At 35.3% G+C, this 21,912-nt stretch overlaps 1 long non-coding RNA gene across 1 annotated transcript in view; it reads left to right on the top strand.

The window, feature by feature from the left end:
* The first annotated feature begins 3,897 nt into the window (after positions 1–3,897).
* Positions 3,898–21,912, top strand: part of LOC140689972 (uncharacterized) — a 29,782-nt gene continuing 11,767 nt past the window's right edge. The window contains exons 1-2 of the long non-coding RNA XR_012065120.1: positions 3,898–3,986; positions 4,913–5,038. This is a non-coding gene — a long non-coding RNA (uncharacterized lncRNA). The remainder of the gene's footprint in view (positions 3,987–4,912; positions 5,039–21,912) is intronic.

Genomic DNA, 21,912 nt, shown 5'->3' on the forward strand with positions numbered 1-21,912 from the left:
TTTTGGAAAAACAATTAAACCAATACATTTTAAAAGTTTATTACTGCATCAAAAATCATATTTAATTTTAAAGGGCTACTGCAAACCAGGGGTATTATCTAAAACCCCTTGCTTTAAAAATATTTAAATGGAAACATTGCATTTAAACCCATGAGTAGATGAGGTACAAAATATCTTTAAAAAATTAAGGCAATGAATGAAATAGCAAATTAATGTCAAAAGTAATATTGGAGCCCAAAGAAGAAAAATTCCCTCTCAGTACTTTTTTAAGTTATCAAACAAATTGGCTATATTTTCGTTGGATTTTTTTTTCTGGTTTGTAGTATTATTTTCCTAATGCAAATATTATCTTAGAACATCTTGTGTCTTGGTACATGGTGCTAGGGAAAAAAATATCAGTCAATACCTGTTTTAGCTAATATGTCTAATTTCTAACATATATTAGAGAATTAAAGTTAGATGTTAGAGAATTAAAAATGATAATTACTGCTAGTCATGTTGTCCCAAAAGGGGAAGAGAAAAAGCCTCGGTTCTTGTTCCCAGGGAGGACAGCAGTGGTCTTTGACCTTTTTCTTACACCCTTGCTTAGAGGCGGTCTCTTGATTGAGACAGTTCTTGCCCCTGGAATGCTTAGTCATGCTCATCCCATTTTGCTCATGTCCTTATTCATGATGCACACAGAAAAACCCATGAGGGGTGGGAGAGCTAAATGATCATGCTAATTATATTACAGTGGGTCATGTCTGGTTAGGTCGTTGTCACAACCACGCAGTCCTGGCTGTTGGGTTCTGTCAGTTTCTTGCTGGCAGTCATTTGGAGGAAGTAAAGCCCGTTATGCTGCATCTTCTGGACCATCCTCCCTCTCCTCTACCTTATCTGCAGAGTGTCTCCACTTACCTAACTGCCTAACAGTTAGCAACCTCCAAATAAGAATCCAGGCTGAAGTTTTTATGTAGTGAGGAGCGCGAATTCTTGTCCTGTTGTGCATTCAGCTCTGTCACTTAACTGCCAATTCATAGCAATAAATGGTTGGCCAAAACCAAGCTTTGCAGTTAGAGGAACCCTGGAATACAGCAACTTTCCTGAATACACTTTGCATGTTTTTTTGTTTGTAGTGTATGTGTCTTTGCACATAAATATGTGCTTGCTTTGTTGATCCAGTTTTGATGTCAGAGATTGTAAATTGTGTTCCAAAGATCCCCATTTTTCTATGCTTTTATGATATATATCTAATATAATCAATTATCTTTTCCTTGAAAGCATGGAAAAAAATATGAACCCATTTATCTCTGGTTTTCTTTTTCCCGCATTTACACTGGTTTAGATTCTGCTCACCAATAAATTGTTTTAAGGACCATTATTGGAACACTTGATAAAATGGCAAGATTAACTGTGACTTAGATAATAGTGTGATATCATGTTAAATTTCCTAATTTTTACCATTATAAAATTGTGGTTATATAAGGTAATATTTTGATCTTTAGGAAATCAGTGAAGCATTTAGGAACAAGTGTGAATGATGTCTGCAACTTAAATTTTAGTAGCTCTTAAAAAACAATATGTATGTATACATGTACAGTATCTATATGTTATATATATAGAGAGAGAGAGAGAAAGAGAGAGGGGAGAGGGACTACTGCAAAAATTTACAACTGGTGAAAACACACAGTGATAAAGTATACACAGGCATTATTTATTCCATTCAAGCAATGTTTTTGTTTAGTTTTGAAATTATGAAAAAAATTACACACACATGCATAAATATGTAAGTATAATTTTTAAAATTCTGGCTTAATTATTCAGACCATGTTTCCATAAAAATAGCAAATCCAATTGGATCTTTTAGCCAAGTGTAAAATTTCTTTCCATTAACAACAAATAAAATCCACATTGTCAAAATATTCTCTAGTTTGCTGTGTTTTTTGTACAACACTGTGAGTCAAGTACTATATCCCCTAGACACATGTAATAATCCAAACTTTGAGATGTATGTAATTTCTTTATGCTAACAAATGGACATTTCGATACAATTAAAATGTCACAGGTGTGTTCCATTCAACATATGGAAAAAATCTATTACATAATGAACATAGAAAATTACACATGTTTATATCTTTCTTTAAATCCATCATCCCATTTTTATCCTCACGGATGTTTTAATTCCAGGACCTAAGGTGAAAATTGCCCCTGTGGGTACTAAAGAATCCTAGATAAATTGACCTATTACCCCAACTGATGATTCTATTAAGAGAGATAGCTGAACTGTTGAATTTCAAATGAAAAATATGAAATGATCACCCCTCACAAGCCTTTGCTTCAGAGGAAGTAATAGTATCATGGAGACAGTTTCCTCCAGCGAAATGTGCCTAATTTATGGAAAAAAGCAGTTCTCACTTTTGCTACATTGCAAGATTCTTTTGGTTTATCTGTGACTCTGACTCATTCAGCAGATCCTGACAGAGCAACGAAGGAGTTTTATTAAGGGGCTGGGCAATAAAGATTCAATAGAACTCTTGAGACATGATGATTTTTTTTCTTATGTTGGAGGAAGCCTTCTTTCTTAGAGGCTCTGAGCAGCTGGGATCATCCTATTTGCTGCCTTTGCATTACCTTCAAGACAGGCATAAACTAAAATGAAAGTTCGGTGAGGATTGCTTTATTTCTTCCAGAATAAGAATACTTGTTTTATTATAGCTCATTTCTTACCATGTTCACTTTTAGTAAGAATTGTAAATTCCACTGAATTTAAGTAGATATCTGTAATACATCAACTTCCTATGCACATGAAGAGAGTATGCAAAATTTTATACTAAAATCGTAGGCGAAAATTACATATGCAAAATGAGTATATAGATAAGATATGTTTACTCGTCTCAGTGATTCAGAACACCTGATTCGGGGCATAAATCAAAGGGCAGTGTCACTAATATATATTATATATATATGTATAATATATATATTTTTTTTTCAGAAGGGGCTACCTTACTCTTCATTAACCCACAGAAAAGCAGGCAATTATGAACTAGGACCATGCTCCCTTAGAGGGTCTCCTACACTAAAGAAATTCTAGAATATCACTTATTGCTGTTATGTTGTTTATGTGTCTATATTTAATATTTTTTAAACTGAATTTAGGCCTGGAGAGTAGTAAGGAGACTTGAGTTATCAGACCTCAAAATTCATTATGGAGGCAAAGAATATAGTTTTGTTGTTTTATTATTTTTTTTAGAAGAAAAAGAAAATTATATTTAGTATAGGAAAAAACATTCTTGGAAAGCAAACTGGTAAAGATTTTCTCATCTAAACAGGAAGCTCTGGAAACTTCCAGAGTGTTTCAAATTCCTATTGATTGTTGTAAAACTGTATCTGCTAAGCTCTAATACAAAAGATTTTCACTCACATGACCTCCAAATGTGATTAAGATCTTAAGAGATAAAGCCTGAATCTTTTACTCATGAAGTACAACAGTGCAGACTATAAAATTTTGATATTACCTTTAGAAACAACATTTATACAAATGCTTTACTGTTAGCCAGCAGTGAGAATCCTAGATTAGGAGGCCCACCAAAGCTTGGGCCCTTGCCTGCCGGCTGGAAAGAATTCACAGCTGAGGCAGAGGGACAGAGCAAAAACTGCTTTTACTTCTCAAAAGAGGAAAAGGAAGAAAAGTGCTTGACCAGGGAGAAGGAAAGAAAAATGCTGGAGTGGGGAGCTGTCAGCCGAGCTGTCATGCAAGCTGGCTGGTAGAGAGCTCCCGCCCTGGTCAGCCACGTGGACTTATATGGGAGGCTTCTGCTGTCATGTCTGATGTTCTCGTGTGATGGAGCCAATCAGTCCTCCTATAGGCTTTTCCAGTCGTCGTCATGGCAACCATCAACTGTCGTGGCACTGGTGGGTGTGTCACTTAGCATGCTAATACATTACAATGAGCGCATAACAAGGCTCAAGTTCCGCTAGATGTCAAATCCTAAGCCATCCTGGACTCTGTGAGTTCTAACCAGTTCTTGTTTCTTCTCTGCAGCTGCCTCCTGAGGCTCAGATAAAAATAACTTGTTTCTAGTGGAGGGAGGGGCAGGGGTATGATCCTGGGGGCAACAGCCTTGGTAACAAGAAGGAAAGTTGCTTTTAAACTGAATGGCTGCAGTCTGGTGGATTCAACATCCCTCCAAAAAATCATCTCCAAAGATTTTGTTTAGCCATGAAAGTTTTGAAGGGAAATGAAGGAATAATCTCAGTTAATCGTGGAGATAGGTGGTTAGAGTCGTCACCATCCCCCAGTGCTTGCAGACTTGTCCTAATCAACTGCTTAAGCCTGCTTTTCTATGACTCAGGGAGGCCTGGAGGCCTGAGCTTTTCCATAAACAATAGGCAGAAGCTGGCGGGGGAGGGGGAGGTTAGGGCATAGGGTCCTGCTCCCTTTCATTACCATCAACGATGTTCTCACAGATCTACAATGTAGGTAAAGCAATTTGTATTGTTCTATTTTTCAAATGAGGAAAAAACAACAACAAAACACTCAGGTTCAGGGATATATTTTCAGTGATTCAGGGTTTTTTATTTATTTGTTTATTTGAAAACACAACAGGCAGCCTGTGCTGGGACAGATAACAAGGAAGATTAAGCGGTGATTCCTTTCCTTAAGGCATAAATTGCAGACCAGGGACTGGAGTTGAGATTATCCCTCCTCATCTAGTATTCTCTTTTTCCCAGAATCACAGCTCCCTGTTCTGAGTGGAAATTTTCACTAAGTGATCTCTATTGTGCTTCTCAACTCAGAATGTTTTATTCTTTGAAGTTTTATTAACATTGGACTTAAGGGAATACAGCATGTACTAATTCTATTGCTTTTGAATCTAAAATGGTTTCTCCACTGCTTCCATCCGTATTCCAACCTATTGTTGTATTAACCCAGGTGCATGTTGCTGTTTCTTTACCTCCTTCTGAAGCCCTCATTCTTTTAAAGTATGGAACCACATTGAATGGAGTATGTTGTTGCTTGTCTGCTGGATAATTGTAATTCTGATTATGGCAGCTGAAGGTAAATTTAGCTCTTTTGGCAGCCACATCAAATTCTAAGCATGTATTAGTCCTACTATATACTAAAATATCCAGTATGTATAAATGCATAGAGATACATAAACCATGTGTCTTTCTGTCTTATGCAATTTTAAAAATTTCAGCTGTGCATGTAACTCTGCCCAGCAATAATCAAGTATTTCCATGTAGTCTTCTCCTCTCCAGACAAATGCTTCACATCTTTATTCTTCTGAAATCTCCAATTCTTTCTTCCCATTTTCATTTTCAGCCAATTACCTTCTTGACAATTTTATTATAGAAATTAAATCTATCAGGATAGATTAACAGTCAATGTTCGTTGTTTTCCGACCAGGAGATTTGAATTTATTTAAAGAAGCTGTGTTCTTTCAATTCCTGAGGCTTCATGAGCTTTCACTGTTTATTTTCCTAATTTGTAAGTGATAAGTGATCTTCAGAATTATGTTTAATCAATATCCTTTCTTTTCAATTCCAAAATCATTATACTTGCGGGAAAAGTTAAGAGGAAAAATTGGGCATAATGTTTCTTGCTTTTTTATCAAGTATCATTACTGTCTAGGCTCAATTTATTATTTTATTTCTTCCTCATTTTTAATTTCCTTTATTTTGAATGAATTTGTGCTTATTCTTTTGGAAATTCTGTTGTAAAGTGTAATGAAATATGTTTAGAAATATAATTCATTTGTTGGTGATAATTGTCACCATAGAAATGTTTCCATATCAAATTAGTTTAAAAATGTGGGCTAGCTAAATCATAATACTTTGAATTAAGTAGAGTAATAGAAATTCATGTGACTATGGTAGCTAACTGAAAGCCCCAGAGGGCTTTAGTAGTAAGTAATGTGTGTGATGCAAGAAGAACCAATGATGCCAATGATTTCTGTGGCATAAAAGAGGTTGTTTTTTGTGTGTTTACTATTATCAAGTTGTCCCTTACATACAATAAAGCATTACAAATCCTAAGTAAACTTTTAGTGATTGCTACATAGGTATAAACTCATATAATCAGTCTCCAGAATTTGTAATAGAGCTACAACAACTTTGAAGCACCCTACGTGGACATTTCCAGTCGCACACACCCCTCACCCGATATAACCATTATTCTATGGAATCTTAAAAAAAAAAAAGACAAATGAACTTAAATTTAAAACAGAAACAGACTCACAGACATAGAATACAAACTTGTGGTTGCCAAGGGTGAGGGGGGTGGGAAGAGACAGACTGGGAGCTCGAGATTTGTAGATACTGACAGGTATATATAGAATAGATAAACAAGTTTACACTGTATAGCACAGGGAAATATATACAAGATCTTGCAGTAACTCATGGTGAAAAAGAATATGAAAATGAATGTATGTATATTCATGTATGATTGAAAAATTGTGCTGCACACCAGAAATTGACACAACATTGTAAACTGACTATAACTCAATAAAAAAAAAAGAATATAAAACTGTATATATTAAGTCTACTGTTAATGGACATTTTTGGTTATTTTTAGTTTTGTCAATTGTAAGAAAAAATTCTATGATCATTTTTATATATGCCCTGTTTGGGCACATCTGCACTGAATTCACCTAGGTTTCTACTAGGAATAGAATTGCTAGGTAATAGGATAGGCTTATGGTTAGCTTTTTTTTTTTAAGTAATTTCTTCTATCACTTTACATTCCTGTTAGCAATGTGTGTGGGTTCCAGTTGCTCATGTATTTCCTAACATTTGGTATTGACAATCTTTTTTTTAAATTTTATTATCAGCTACTCTTGTAGTTATATGATGATATCTCTTTGTGTGTTTAATTTACTTTTTTCTAATGGATGATTCAATGAAATTAGATATATTTTGATATGCTTATTGGCCATTTGGAAATTTTCTTTTGTGAATTGCCCATTCATATCTTTTGCACATTTTCAAGCAGGTATCTTGGAGGCACGTTTAAAATGAAATATCCAATTTGAATTCAGCTTTTTTTCCTCCAGTTATCAAAAGGTTATAGAAAGATCCAATTTTTAGTTCAAAATTACACAGTGAATATATAGAATGTAGCAATTGTATTAGTATAATAAAAAAACTCTTTAAATACAAATGCTTTATACAAAAAGGCATTTACTTCAAATGAGCCATGGTTTATGAGAAAAAAATCACATATATACGTACACATACATATTTATATCAGCAGCAGGTTTAACACTAAGCTCCAATGTGTACAACAAAAATAAAGTTGACTTGCTTTGGTTGAAATCTGATGGTGGTACAGATCAGCATTTGCTTGACTTGTCTTCCACCGCAGAGACACTTGAGAAATTTCCAAAGCTGTGTTCTGTGTCTTGGTGATTCATATATTCATCGTCACTATGATATATTCTTAATTAAGTGGAATTAAGCTATTCACAAGAGACACACCTATGTTAGACTTAGTTAAGATTCTGGTTTCCATATGCAGAGCATCATCAAGGGTTTCTGTGTGGCTGAAGGAAGGAAACCGTGGGATGAGAGATGACACTGAGCATAAGTAAAGGCAAATGACAGATCACATAGATCACATAATTCATGGTATGAACTTTCACTATAATTCCTCAGCCAAAATGCAACAATAATTTCATATTTATTAAGAAATTGAATAGTATAATCTGGAGCTCAAAAGAGAGGCATCAGATGGAAATAAAAGTCTAGAAATAATACATTGGTGGTATTTCAAATCATGAGAATGAATGAAAGTATCCAAGAGAGATTTTATGCATGTATATATATATATATATATATATATATATATATATATATATATACATATATGCAGGTATGTATGGATGTATTTTATGCATTATGTGTGTGGTGAAAAGAATCCAGCATGTTGAAGAAAAAGCAAGATCAGAATGTAGTACAGGGAGGAAAGTAAGCCAAAACCTTGAATAGGTAAGAGGCTACCTCATCACATAATTATCTGTGGACTGTGGTTACCTCATCATGTAGTTACCTGTGGACTGTGGTATGGATTTTGAATTTTATTGAGAAGATACTATGGAAAGCTACTGAAGGATTAGGAGCAGGATTCTGACCGAGTCTGATTTGCACTTTAAACAGTTATTTTGGCATTGGCTGCTTTGGGGAGCATTGGTGGCAGTGGGCTGCATTAAGGGATGTTAGGAAAGTATTGCTCTTTCCTACATGAGGGATGACCGTGGATGACAAAGAGGTTAGGGGTGGAAATGATATGCAATTCAGAATATATTATAAAGGTCAAGCTAATAGGACTTGCTGATAGACCTGTTCTGGCACTTGTGAGAAAAATAGAAATCAACAGCAAATTCTGGGGCTTTTCCTTTTCATTCAGAGTTAGGACATAAATGATGCTTGCATTTGGGGGCTTTAAGAAAATCTGGGTTGTTTGGAAGATGGTATAAGTAAGAATTTAATTGTTAAATTCCTATTTTTTTCTACCAAAATAAAGATGTTAAAAAGCTGGTGAATAAATTCAAATCTGGAACTGAATGAAGAGCTCAAGGCTGGTGATATTAATTAGAGGCTACATTTGGAAGTTATTTAAAGCCATGGGTTTGGACAAGGTGACCTGGGTAATACGCTTAGAGATGAGAAGAGGCATGCATAGTTCTTGTGAAGAGAATGATGATTATGCCCAGGGTATTTATTATTTATAGGATATGGAAAAATTCTACCAATCTGACTAAAATACATCACTTTTTATAATATCCACAAATAGTGCCTATTTTCTGAGTATTTGTGGGTTTACAGGAAGTGAGTACATTGCAACGAGTTTAGTGTTCTCTATAAAATTTCCATCTTCTCTTTGGTTCTACTATTATTTTCTTTTGGACATTTGGCCATTCAGCCCCTCCCCCTGGCCTCCTCTGTCATGAAATAATCAGTCTCAGGGGTCTCACAAACAGAAATGTGTAGGTAGTTTTCAGGAAGATTTAAATTTCTTACTTGTTATTTTGCAGATGATCGTCTTTTACTATCTGAACCTCTTGGAATCTCTTTCCCTCCCGAAGCAATTCATCTTTATCATTCCTTGCAAAAGTAGACCTTTTGGAGGAATGTTTTGCATATATTCAAGCAAATATTTTGACTAAAGATAAACCTGATTTTTGTTCTGAGTTGAACTTTTGAAATCCTGTATTTGATATCAGCTGTGTAGTTTGACATAGAAAACTTAAAACTTGAATCCAATGAAATGTAATGTTTAGTGCATTGCTTAACGAATTTTAAGAATTACTACAAGATGAAATTATAGATAATGGTGAGGGAAGAAGAAGTGGAAAAGGCAAGGCAGGTTATATGGAATCATTTGAAGTTGTTTATTTTGATCTGAATTGTAGCTACTCAAAATACTGTCCCATGATCCAAGAACTGGTTCTAAAGTATATTATCCAGTTTGACCGGTGGTTCTTGTAATGCGCTTCACTTACTCTTTGATAACAGTGAGCTAAAGAATATCAAGAAGAAAGCTCATTTTTTGATATATCATGTATGATTTTAACTCTGGAAAACACTAGCGTTGATTACTATTGGGCCATATTGTTGTAAGTTATTATTATTATCATCTCTTAAGTGTCATGCAGGAGATCATTAACATAATTAATTTATCCATGTACTCACTCTAAATCCTCAGTATATTGTTACATTATTACCATCTTAACTCTGAATATCTGTTACATCCTGTCTTCATTATCCTGCCCATACTTCACATTTTAATCTCTCTTCATTTCATGATTTTTATGTACTTGAATTTCATCCTAGAAGTATCCAACAGTCATTTGGAGCCTAGATTTTAATCATCTACAATATTTGAACTGTATTTTATCTTCACTCTTGTATCTCTACTTATTTATTAGTTTTTAGACTCTGATTACAATGGACTGAATTTTTGTGCCCCCTTCCCCAAAATTCAGTGTGTGAAGCCCAAATCCCTATTGTGGCAGCATTTGGAGAGATGGAGCCTGTGGGAGGTAATTAAATCATGAGTCTGGAGACCTCATGAGGGGATCAATGCCCTTATTAAGAAAAGACACTGAAGGGCTTGCTACCATTCTTTCCTCCTTGTGAGCATCCAAGGTAAAACCAGGAGGGATGTCCTCCACCAGTCACTGGATCTGCTGGTGTTTTGATCTTGGACTTCCCAGGCTCCAGAATATGAGAAATAATTGTTTGTTGTTTAAGCCACCCAGTCTGTTTTTTGTTTTGTTTTGTTTTGTTCTGTTTTTGCTATAGCATCCCAAACTAAGGTGATAATGCTTCAGTGTTAGAGAACTCCCGTGATCCTCAGAACTTGGAACTTAGATCTTGGAGAGATTTTCTCCTTCATAATCTTTTCTGAAATAGTTTTATTAAGATATAATGGACATACCATATAGTTTACTTAAAAGTGTACATTTAAACGTGTCCAAGTATCATTTAAAAGCATATAATTCAGTGGACTCTAGTATATTCACAAAATTGTGCATCCATAGCCACAGTCAATTTTAGAACAGTTCCTTTAGCCCAAAAAGGAACCTTGTACCACATAGCCATCTGATATTTTAAATGGAAAAATTTAAAAACAGAAAAGGGATATAAAACTGAGGGGTTCATGTGGGGAGAGGCAGCTGGCAATTATAGAGTTGTCAGGGAAGGCTGAGAAAGATAACACTTAAGACCTGAAAGAGGTGAGCTAGTCTTTGACTTAGAGCAAGATGGACTTTCAAAGCAATTCTTTATCATCTTTTGAAAATATTTAGGGTATGGAAGCATTTGATGATATAAACAAGCTAGTCCTCTCTCCCTGCACTTTGAGGATGTTGTCTTATAATTGGAATTTTCTTCTCTAGAAGGACTTTTCTAATATTAAATATGGAAACCCATTAAACACAAATATTACTGGCAGTAATAATAATAAAAACATATAACATGAATATTTGCAGTTATCTATCCTAATCTGTTTCCATGAAATTCACCACCCAGTGGAAAGACTGCCATTCAAATAGGTTAACATTACAACACTAGTTCTGCTCATAACCCACTTGTAGCGGCTGATAAGAAAGTGGCATTTCCTTTCTCAGTAGCCTCCGATATCCATGTCGTAAAGTAGCTCTGTGATGGGTGGCATGCCGAGTGATGCTTCATTACCCCGCACTTGTTATCTCTCTCTCATAAATGGAGGGCACAAAATGAAAGAGGTTAACAGGCATAAACCTCCCTGGTAAACATAGTGCAGCGCTTAATGAGTAGACTATTCCTTTTCCTCCAGCATCTAAATGTCTGTGGCAATTATGTTATATTTCTAATAGTTCTCTTGCAAATGTACACATATGATCTTGTGGGCAAGGAACACTTCTAAAAGAGTAAGGGATTGGGGAGCAGATGCCCCTATAAAGGGGACTGGGACTACTCTCTAAGTATTTAGCCTAACTGTCTCTAATATTTCCAAGCATCGCTTTATTGTTTGCTTTTATAAGGCTATCGCAAAAGATGCATTCAAAGACTGGAAATGTTACATGCAGCTTAAAAAAAATAAAAGGAACAGGCACATACCCAGTATCAAGCTTAGGAAATAAAACAAATCCTTCCTTTGAAGATTGCTGTGTGCATACCTCACAAAAACTGCTTTCTTGTCCCCTCCCAGTGGTAACCACTAATCCTGAATATTCTATTAATTATTTTTAGCAAGTCTTTATAATTGTATCAGATAGCTGGGAGTATCAATAAGCAATATACTGTTTACTTTTTGTTTTTCTAGTTTTGACCTTAATATAACTGAAGTCATACTAAAAGTATTCTTGTACTACTTAATTTCATATATGTTTTCTTGACATTCATCTATGCAATACAGATACACACATATACATATATATGCACTAAAATTAACTAAATGACTGTATAACATGACTTATGTGGGTTGTATATAAATACAAATGTATGCACTTACTTATACATTTATTTATACATTGATACAGCACTGCTGTAAATAGTCTTGTGCATGTCCCTGGTGAGAACTGAGGTTGTCTAGGGGTAGCTGTCTGGATTTTATCCTATGATTCCTCTTCAGTTTCACTAGGTCATGCCAAAAAAATGTTTCCTAAATGCTTGTAGAAAACTTGTACCATCATCTATTTATGAGACATATACTCTTTATACTTTGGCATTGTTGTACTGCTTTCAAATAAACCTAGGTTTTTAAAAAATTGTTTGTTTCATGAAGATAATAACACATTATGCAGTCAAGTGTCAAGCTACCTAAATGCCATATGGGATTTCTTTATATTTGAGATCGTCATTTTTCATGATGCTAAATGATGTCTGTCAGGATAAAGCTCAGTTCTGTTTTCCAGCTGTTCCCTGTCCCTTCTTCCCTGCTGTACCATTTGGGTTATTATGGGAAGAAATATGAATCTGTCTACTCTCATATGTGTAGCACCAGAATGCATGGAAGGAGAATGGGCACTGGCAATGGGAAACATCCATCTGAGTGAGAGCGCTGCCTCGCCTTGGGCCATCACCTAACCTTTCACTCGCTTGGACAGTTCATCTGTAAAGGGAAAGTAACACAGCCTCTTCACAATAATGGCTGTTGTAAACACAGGAAATATTGGATTCACAGCCTGGCAGAATGCCTGGTACATTTCAGGAAGTTAATAAAAGGTAGTTAATATTTTTATTATGGGCCCTTTATATCCAAGACCCTCATCCTCATTTCACCTCTTAAGCTTTTTTGATAATCTCTTGTCTCCTTGTCCTTCATTGTCTTGTATTATTTTATTCCTTTACAGATAGCTCTGTTATTAGGTGCATTTTTCACTTTAGAGATTAAAAGGTCATAGTTGCAGAATTGGCATTCCTTTGAAATATACTTGTGGTGTCTAAATCTTGATATTTTCACTTTTGTCTTTCTCTGACTCAGATTTTTTTGTTAAGATAAGTAATTGACAGGAAAAAAATGTCTCAGTTTAAAATGAGAAAAATATCATGGATATGCTACTTAATTTTGTGAAGGATGAAAGAAAATTGTCAGGATTTACCCTTTATTGTTGTATAAATAGTAGGCACTACATTGAAATGGTGGCTAAAATAAGCCCCTTAAGAAAAACTCCTAGTTATAACCTTGACCTCTGAACACCTCAACCCTTGTGTTTGGTCCAAATTATATACCCTACACCCATGTCTATATGAAATTAAATCGACTTGCCAGGTTTCAGTTTTACCCAAGCACTGGTAGGGACCCAAGGGATCTCCTAGAAGATAATCCGGCTAAATTTTCCTAATCTCAAAACAATGAGCCCAAAAGGGCATCAAACCTTAGTCTCTGGGGCAGAGTGAAGTTGCTGGTAGTACACTGTGTCTGGTGCCTGGCCCCTTTGATGCTTGTTTTAGGTTGTAATGTAACAGAGCTTGCCAAGAAACATAAGAATTTTCCCACTCAATCTGTAAATCACTGTAGTAGATATCGTTATGTGTTCTTGAGAATGTCAAAGCTCTACTTCATGAAACAGTAAGACAGAGAATGGTGATGAAAAAGCAGTTGAAGAGGTCACTGGATGAGAAATTGTGATATTTAAGTTAGATGTGTCTGACTTGCTAAAGCCCACGGATACTTGGGGGAGGGTGTGCTTCTAGGGAGAGCAGAAGTTCCGAGCAGCAAGTGGAAGCAATGAGCTAATTAAATTTCCATTTAAAAATTTAAATTTAAATTCCATTTAAAAATGGAAATTTATATATATAATGAAATCTAGAAAAATCTGGATTGAACTAAAAGTTAGCTGTTACATCACTATTTCTATCATGTAATTCCAGATTTTAGGTGAACAGTTACACTGAAACCAAAATTATCAACTTGTATCAGCACTTGTCGAAATGTATCCTCTGTTTCCACGTTACAGTGGCAGGTAAAATTAGCTTCTTAAGAACCACTAAAAATTATAATAAAATGAATTACTGGCAATTCACACATGTTTAGTTAAGAATTCAGAGTTAGAAATGAGCCTTCAAAAATGTTGGTTAATCAGAGATTGTGATGTACTTAAACCAAAGTATATTTAAAAAAACAATTGGCTCACTTTCAATTTAGAAGAAAGGAGGCATGTAAAAGGCAATAGTAAATGAGACCTTCGATAGAAAGTTGAGTTCAGCGATTGCCTAGTACAGATTTTTGATAGTATATTAGTTCAAAAGGAGTTGAAAAATAAATATTATAACCATAATAGAAAATAATATCAACAATGGAAAGTGTAGTAGGAATTTGATATGAGCTGAATTATGCCTCTCCCAAATTCATATGTTGGAACCCTAACCCTCAATGTGAGTCTTTAAAGATGGGAAGTGATTCAGGTTAAATGAGGTCATAAGGGTGGACTCTCATCCAACAGAACTGGTGTCCTTATAAGAGGAGTAAACCCCAGGTCACTAGATCTCTTCCCCTACCACGTAAAGGCGTGGGGAGAAGGCAGAAGCTGTAAGTCAGAAAGAGCACTTTCCATTGAACACTGTACCAATACCTAGATCTTAGATTTTCCAGCCCCCATAGTTTTGAGAAGTAAATTTCTATTATTTAAGCCACCTAGTCTATGATACTTGCTATGGTAACCCAAGCAGACTAAAACAGAACTGAATTATTATAAAGAATAAAATAAAAAGGTTTTCATACTAGAAAATGTTATGGGATTTAGATATTCATAATATATACCATTATTTAATTTTAATCATGCACTAGTCACTATGGCTACATAGGGTAACATTATTATTTCCCCCATTTTACTGATAGGGAACCGGGGGTACAGAGAAGATAATTAAATTGCCCACAATCACACTGGACTATGGGAGAGCTGAGGTTCTAAGATGGGCGGTTTGGCCCAGGAATCCATATTCTCTATGCTTATAAGTGAATAATGATCTTCACATTATTCACATGATGAAGTTATATCCTGGTAATGCTTCCGTTACGTGAAATAATGGTTTTAAGAATCGTCTCTTGGGTTAATTGAAAAGAAGAAATCTTCAGAGCAGTTTATGAGTTATGTGTTTCAAGAAATAGGTTTCACTACTCCTTTTAAATGATCAATTATTTGTAATACTAAATGGAATGTGTGACGGCTAGTTTTTAGAGTGTTATTTTTTTTGTTAAGAATATAAACTATCCTAGGGCAGGGATATTATGGTAATTCATAAGCAGTGTACTCGAAACGCATCTGGCAAAGAAATGCCATTTCTTGAATTGCAGTGTGGTGCCAAGCTATGTAACCAGAAATTACGAGACGCGTCCTGCATTCATCTAACTAGTCTTGTGACCTGAGCTTTAAATATTTCAGGTTTTTAAAAAACCTATAATGTTGCACTAACATTTGCTTTGACTATAGCTAGTGCGTTAAGAATCCAAGAGAGGAGCAATTATCCCATACATTGAGCATTCTGTTGCTGGAAGATACTTTTTAAATCAAACAGTTAATCCTCTCCTTGGGAATGAGGAAGATGATCTCCAGCTGGCTGAGTAAAGGGTTAATTTAGTTACATAGCTCGTCACCGAGCTATGTAACTAAATTACATGGCTATATAAATATATATGTATATAAATTACATGGCTATAACTCAGAACTTTTTATTACCCCTGTGGTTCTTCTTTAGGAATAGAAACCATTTTATGTCTGAGTACTAACCTACCACTTAATTCTTAGGACATATGTAAGAACTAATAGAATGATTGATTGATTAGTTGATTGGTTGTTTGAGTTTTCAGTAGCTGTCTTCCTACTTACTGCATTCACCCACCTGAGAGAAAAGACAAGAAAGCATAGTCTTATTTTATATGGATTTTTTTCTGCTTTTGTAATTCCCCATCTTTTGTTATAATCAGTGGGTGCATAAAGGCATATGTGTCTCATTTCCTTGACTTTGTTTACTATAAAATACACTTCTTTGGGTAGGGCAGCCTATTGCTTCCTTTAAACCCAGAAGCTTTTTTGATTTATCTTGTTGTCTGATCTGTTCTCTGTTATAAGCTTGCAGAAGCTATTTCAGTTCTTAGAATGCATGATGTGCTCAACTTTAACTCTTTCTTGCAAGGACTGAGGATTAACTTGTTTGTCTACAGTGTCATCAAGACTGTGCTAATAAAGTTTTGACATGATATTGTCCCAAATTCTTTGCCAAACAGAATCTAGATTTCTTGTATAATGACATAGGAGAATCCAAAAAAAAAATATGTTTTTGAAAAAGGCTAGAAGAGATTTAGAGCAATTCTCTTTTCCCTTCATATGAATTATTTTACTGATTCATTGAAATACAATGTTTGCAGCAAAAAGAAACTCTTTTGAATCAGTGATTGGCAGATTGCACAAGATTCAGGTGCTCATTTGGGACCTTAAAAAAGTAAATCATGGTAGTAAGTAGATATTAATGTGAAGTCAGATGACTTCCCAGAACGAACAATCGACATTATTACAATATAGACTTATGGGCTGAGAAAACGATTGGGAGTTGCCATTAAATGCTACATCTAGTTCATTGTCTTAATATTATTAAATATTTGCAGTCCCTTTCAATCTCCCTTGCACTTTTTTCTTAATGCTAGGAGAGTTGGGTATCTCTGTGACCTTACTTTAATTTGATTTAAACATCAATACAAAAGCTTCATAGGCACATTGGGAAGTAAAGTGATTTATTTTTCCATTATTACCTCTGGGAATTATGGGGCATCTTGGACATAAATTCCAGTGAGAGCCCCATCCACTTACACAGTAACAATAAGAAAAAATTTGAGAGACAAAATCTTGAAGAGTAAGGTAAGGATGAAATTAGATTGTGTATGACCACTAAATTATCCCTTTCAATGTAAAATTTTTGTCTATATTTATTTTTACATACTTGTTTCACTTTAACTTTAAAAAGTTTAGTAACTAGATGTTTTCCCTAAAGAGCAATCTTTTGATAATGTAAATCTTAGCAAGTGACATTCATTACAAAAATTATTGTTAATAAAATATAAAAAATGATTATTTTCAACCAGGTCTTTTGACTAATTCCTTTGTTGCTACAACTTACATTTCTGGCATTCACATTTTCATAGCCATCATGCTCATAAACAAAATTAACCTGGTACCATAAATATCATGAACTTTATTCTCTTACAAACCATCTACCTTTCTTTAATACGAAGATCATGGACCTCATATTAAATTCATCTGACTTTCTTTTTAAAGAAATGTTATCCCAAGGTCATGGGGAGGAGAAAACGTATGAATCACAGAAAATCAGAGCAGATGAAGCAGAAAGACTTAGAGAGCATTCTTCCTAAAAAAGCTACCCCAAATTCTCTGTCCTCATACCAATTAACAAATTGTGTTATTTTAGTTGCCTAAGGACATGAAATATTTATATATCATGTAGCTCAAGAGTAAGCCGTGGTTGTTAAATAACTTATTTTTTCACATAACCGTTCTTTTATGAATGGGGTAAGGATGAACTACAAACTTTCATTTCTGTAGAACCGTATTTGAAGTTATTTGCATTATTTTGCTCTGTGACAAATGTAATACTGGTAAAGGGCACACTGTCCTTTTCTCTTGTAAACAGTAAGTTTACGGGGATATATATCTGACAAATGTTTGAGGTCTTACTGCATCCCAGATTTCTGTGCATAGATCTGGGCTACAGAAATGGAGGCTACATTTGTTTCCTCTCCTTGCTGGAGAAATTGCTGTATAAGTAAATAAGTAAGACCCATCCTTTCACCAAAAACATATTGAGTTCATTCCACATCAGGAATTACTCAAGGCACTACAGATGCAACAATGAACAATGCTGAGAACAGCCCTATCTCCTGGATTTATATTTTAGCACGAGGACACAGGTAAACCAATAAAAACAAAATTTAAAATTGCAGAATCTAGATCTTGTGGTTTTGGAAGACTTCTTTGTGGACACGACGCTTTGGCTGACACCTGAATGACAGAAGAAGTTAACAGAAGCCTTAGTTTGTACAAAGGGCCAATGGCAAGAATGAACCCAATGTCTTCAAGGAGGTATATAAGTCTAGTGTCACTGAGGCAGGATAGATGATGGTGAAATAAAATGAGGTAGGGAAGGGGCACATCAGACATGCTTTAGAATGAAAGATTTTAGCCCAGTTTCAAATGGAGGCTAGTAAAGACCTTTAAAACTGGGAGTGAAATGACTGGTTTATCTTCTACAGAGATGATTTGACAGCTGGTAGAGGATGTATGAATGATCGAAGAAGCAGGGAGACTATTATAGTTGTCCAAGCAAGACACGACAGGGCTTGGATAATGGTAACGATAAAAAGTCAATGGGTTTTGTATGTTTTACTCATTGATAAGATATAGGTGTGTGAGGCAAAGCAAAATTTTTTAAAATGCTATTTTTTTACAATGTTGGCATAATAAGGAATGATCACTTAGTGCAGTGTGAGGAAAATGAAAACACATTTCCCAGAGAAAATGACAAATGGACTACTAAAAATTCAATAGCAGCAAAAAATGGGCTGTTAAGTTATAGATACAGGAGTGGGCCAAGGATGATGTCCTGCTCAGATAACTGGGTATTCCGATGTGATTAGAACAAAGGTGTAGAGAAATGAGGCAAACAATATAGTCAGATCCAGACTATGATGGTGCTAAGTAGTTTGGGCATAAGATACAGGGAGTGAAGATATAGAAAATACATGCTCTAAGATTATTAAAATAACACACTGCCAAATAATGCTGGGCTTTCTGTAATTGTATGTAGTTCTCAAAGGCTTCTTATGTATACACATACATTGGACAATACGGTGGAGCTAGAGGAAAAAGGAAAAAAGGAAGTGGTATCTTCTGTCCCACAGGACACCACAGAAAGAGGAACTGCCTTGGAGGCTGACAAAACAATGAAGAATTTCAGGGCAAATGTCATGGAGAAGATTCATATTAAAAAGATCAAACTGAGATGTTTTTACTCTCTGATCACAAAACAGCATAATATTCAGGAATACTTTCTTACACTCCATTTATTGTTTGTTTTCTGCCCCTGCTTCCCCTTTTCACTAGAATATAAACTAAAGACGGTGAGGGATTTTGTACATCAAAGATGTATTCCATGTACCAAGAACATTACCAGACGTGTGGTTGGTACTCGATATGTTTGTTAAATTGATTAATGTCTTTTTCTGGAAGGAAAAAAAGAAGGGAAATATGATTTTATTTGCAGAAATTAAGTGAAAGATTGCCCTCCACTAAGTCTTCCAGATTAATGGGTTTACCAAATATGAAACACTGGAGACCCTAAAACAATATTTATGAGGGGGCTAACCCTTGGAACTCTTGTATTATGGCAAATCAGATTTAAACGGTTCATGTTCTATTAGTTGAGGGAGGTGATCCTGAGCACCAGAGAGCTAACCACAGTGGAGCTAATAAGTGAAGACAGAAATAGAAAGCTGAATTTTTCCAAGTAAAAATGAGATGATCTGTTCATTTGCAAGGACTTTAGCCCTCAGAACCTGGAAAGCAAAAAAAAGTTACTTCTCAATGTTATAAACTAGGACGTGCAGAACACTTGGTAGTGTGATGAGAGTCTGGGTCACTGTTGGTCGTAATTCAGTAGATGGCATCTGCGGGTTGGCTAAGATTGTTGTGGGAAATGGCAAAATGTCTGCTTTTGGACCATGATTTGCAGTTCAGTCAATGGGAACTTGAAGGCAAAGTTAGATGTCGTCTCAGAATGATTAAAAAATTTGCCCAGCAGCATTAGTAATTATTAGGAATTTGGGGACCAAGATTCAGATGATGCCACTGTACAAATCTCAGAATATGAATTGACACAACTTGTACTGCCTGCCCTGTTCTCTGCTTCAGGTTGCAAGGCTGGGTTGCTTGAAATTTCTCTCTACACACATCACTCGACTGCTCAGCCTTCCACTTTGGTTCATGCTATTTTCACTTAATGAAATGCCCTTTCCACTAATCTTCACCTCCTTTAAAGCTAACTACCCCTCATTCATGGGCTGTTTGACTGGGATGTTGCCTTCCCTAGGCATCCTTACCTGACAACCATCACCCCTGACAGGGAGGTGCCCAGCACTTCTCGTGCAACTTTCCGAGCTCACCTCCAGCATCAAGATATGATATTTGTTTATGTATTAAACTCTCTTGCTAGGCTCTCAGTTGTTTGATGACTGTGGTACTGGCCATTTTTAATCCAGAACTTAATACAGTTCCTGATACACAGAAACTGAGCGATGATTTATTTTTTATTGTAATTTGTGCGTGTATGTCTGTGTCTGTGTGTGTGTGTCCTTTGGTTCTTCCATCAGGTCTTATTTCTTAAAATAGATAATAGTCTGCCAGAGGTATTTTCAGGAAAGATAATAATGACAACAACAATAGCATAATAATAATAGCAACAACAACTTGAAGTTGAAAAAATGGTGCTAAATATAATCTCCATGTGGTTTATAAAATTGATGCTGCCAACTCTTGGATTTCTTCTCCCTGAATACTGTAGTAATTGACCTGAGAAGAAGAAATTTTCATTAATATACTTGGATGATTAAGACTTTTAACCAATTACAATTAAGAAGATAAGCAGCTCGTATCAACTAAAAAGAAGTTAAACATACCAGTTGATTCTTTTACAAGAGGCTTTAATGAGACAGTGCTCCTGAATCATCTGTGGATCCTGAGAAGGAGGCACAGTCTGCGCCATCTTGATGTTCTGGTGGCAATTCCCGGTGCTTTGTCCCTGCCTGTGAAATTGAATCCTTTTGTCCTGTGCTTATGCTGCATTCTGTAGCATTTGGTGCTTGTCATGGTAGATGTTTTAGATTCCCATTCTCCTTTCTTTGAAGGTATCCCAATTGTAATGAAGGATTTTTCAGAGGTAATGTGTAGCTGGTAACACGTAGTTAACATCCACCTCAAGGGTGTGGAACATTGGTAGTGCCTGGAGATGAGATCAGCACAAAGATTTTTCCAAGCATGTTTGGCATAAAGTCACTTAGCAAAAAATTTGACTTACTATCAGTAATATCAATATTTGTAAACGTTCTTTTGAAATAATTGTAGCCTTACATTGTGTTACTGTCAGTAATGGTAGTATATTTCTCAGTAGCTTTTTTTTTTTAAATTGGGGTATAATTGCCATATAACATTATTGGTTTCATGTGTACAACATTATGATTTGATATTTGTATATATTTTAAAATGCTTATCACAATAAGTTGAGTTAACATCCATCACCACACATAGTTACAATATTTTTACAAGAAATTTGAAGACCTACGCTCTTAGTAATTTTCAGATATACAATATAGAATTATTAACTATACTCACCATGCTGTACATTACATCCCCAGAACTTACTTATTTTATAACTAAGTTTGTACGGGTTTGTACCTTTGACAACCTTCTACCTTCGTTAATTTTGACCACTCCCAACCCCTTGCCTCTCTTCTCTGTATTTATGAGTTCAGTTTTTTTTAAGTTTCCACATATAAATAAGATCATATGGTATTTGTCTTTCTCTGTCTTATTTTACTCAGCATAATGCCCTTAAGATCCATCCATGTTGTTGCAAGTGGGAAGATTTCCTTCTTTTAGGGATGAATACTATTTTATTGTATATGTTCAGTATGTATCTTCTGATAGAACAAATATTACTTTTTTGACTCAAAGAAACACTCTATGTTGATATTTCATAAGGAAAATAGAAACAGTGTGCAATTATAAATATTGCTACACATCTTATTTTGTGCTCATCAGCTGGAATTATATATATATAAATGTAATAATTAAAGGGTTAACTAATATTTTTTATTAATAAGTATATGACTGCTGCCAGTCAGAATAGTAACCTTCATCCCCATAGCCAATTAATCAACTG

This window comes from Vicugna pacos, chromosome 3 (assembly GCF_048564905.1).
Source record: "Vicugna pacos chromosome 3, VicPac4, whole genome shotgun sequence".
NCBI classification, from domain to species: Eukaryota; Metazoa; Chordata; class Mammalia; order Artiodactyla; family Camelidae; genus Vicugna; species Vicugna pacos.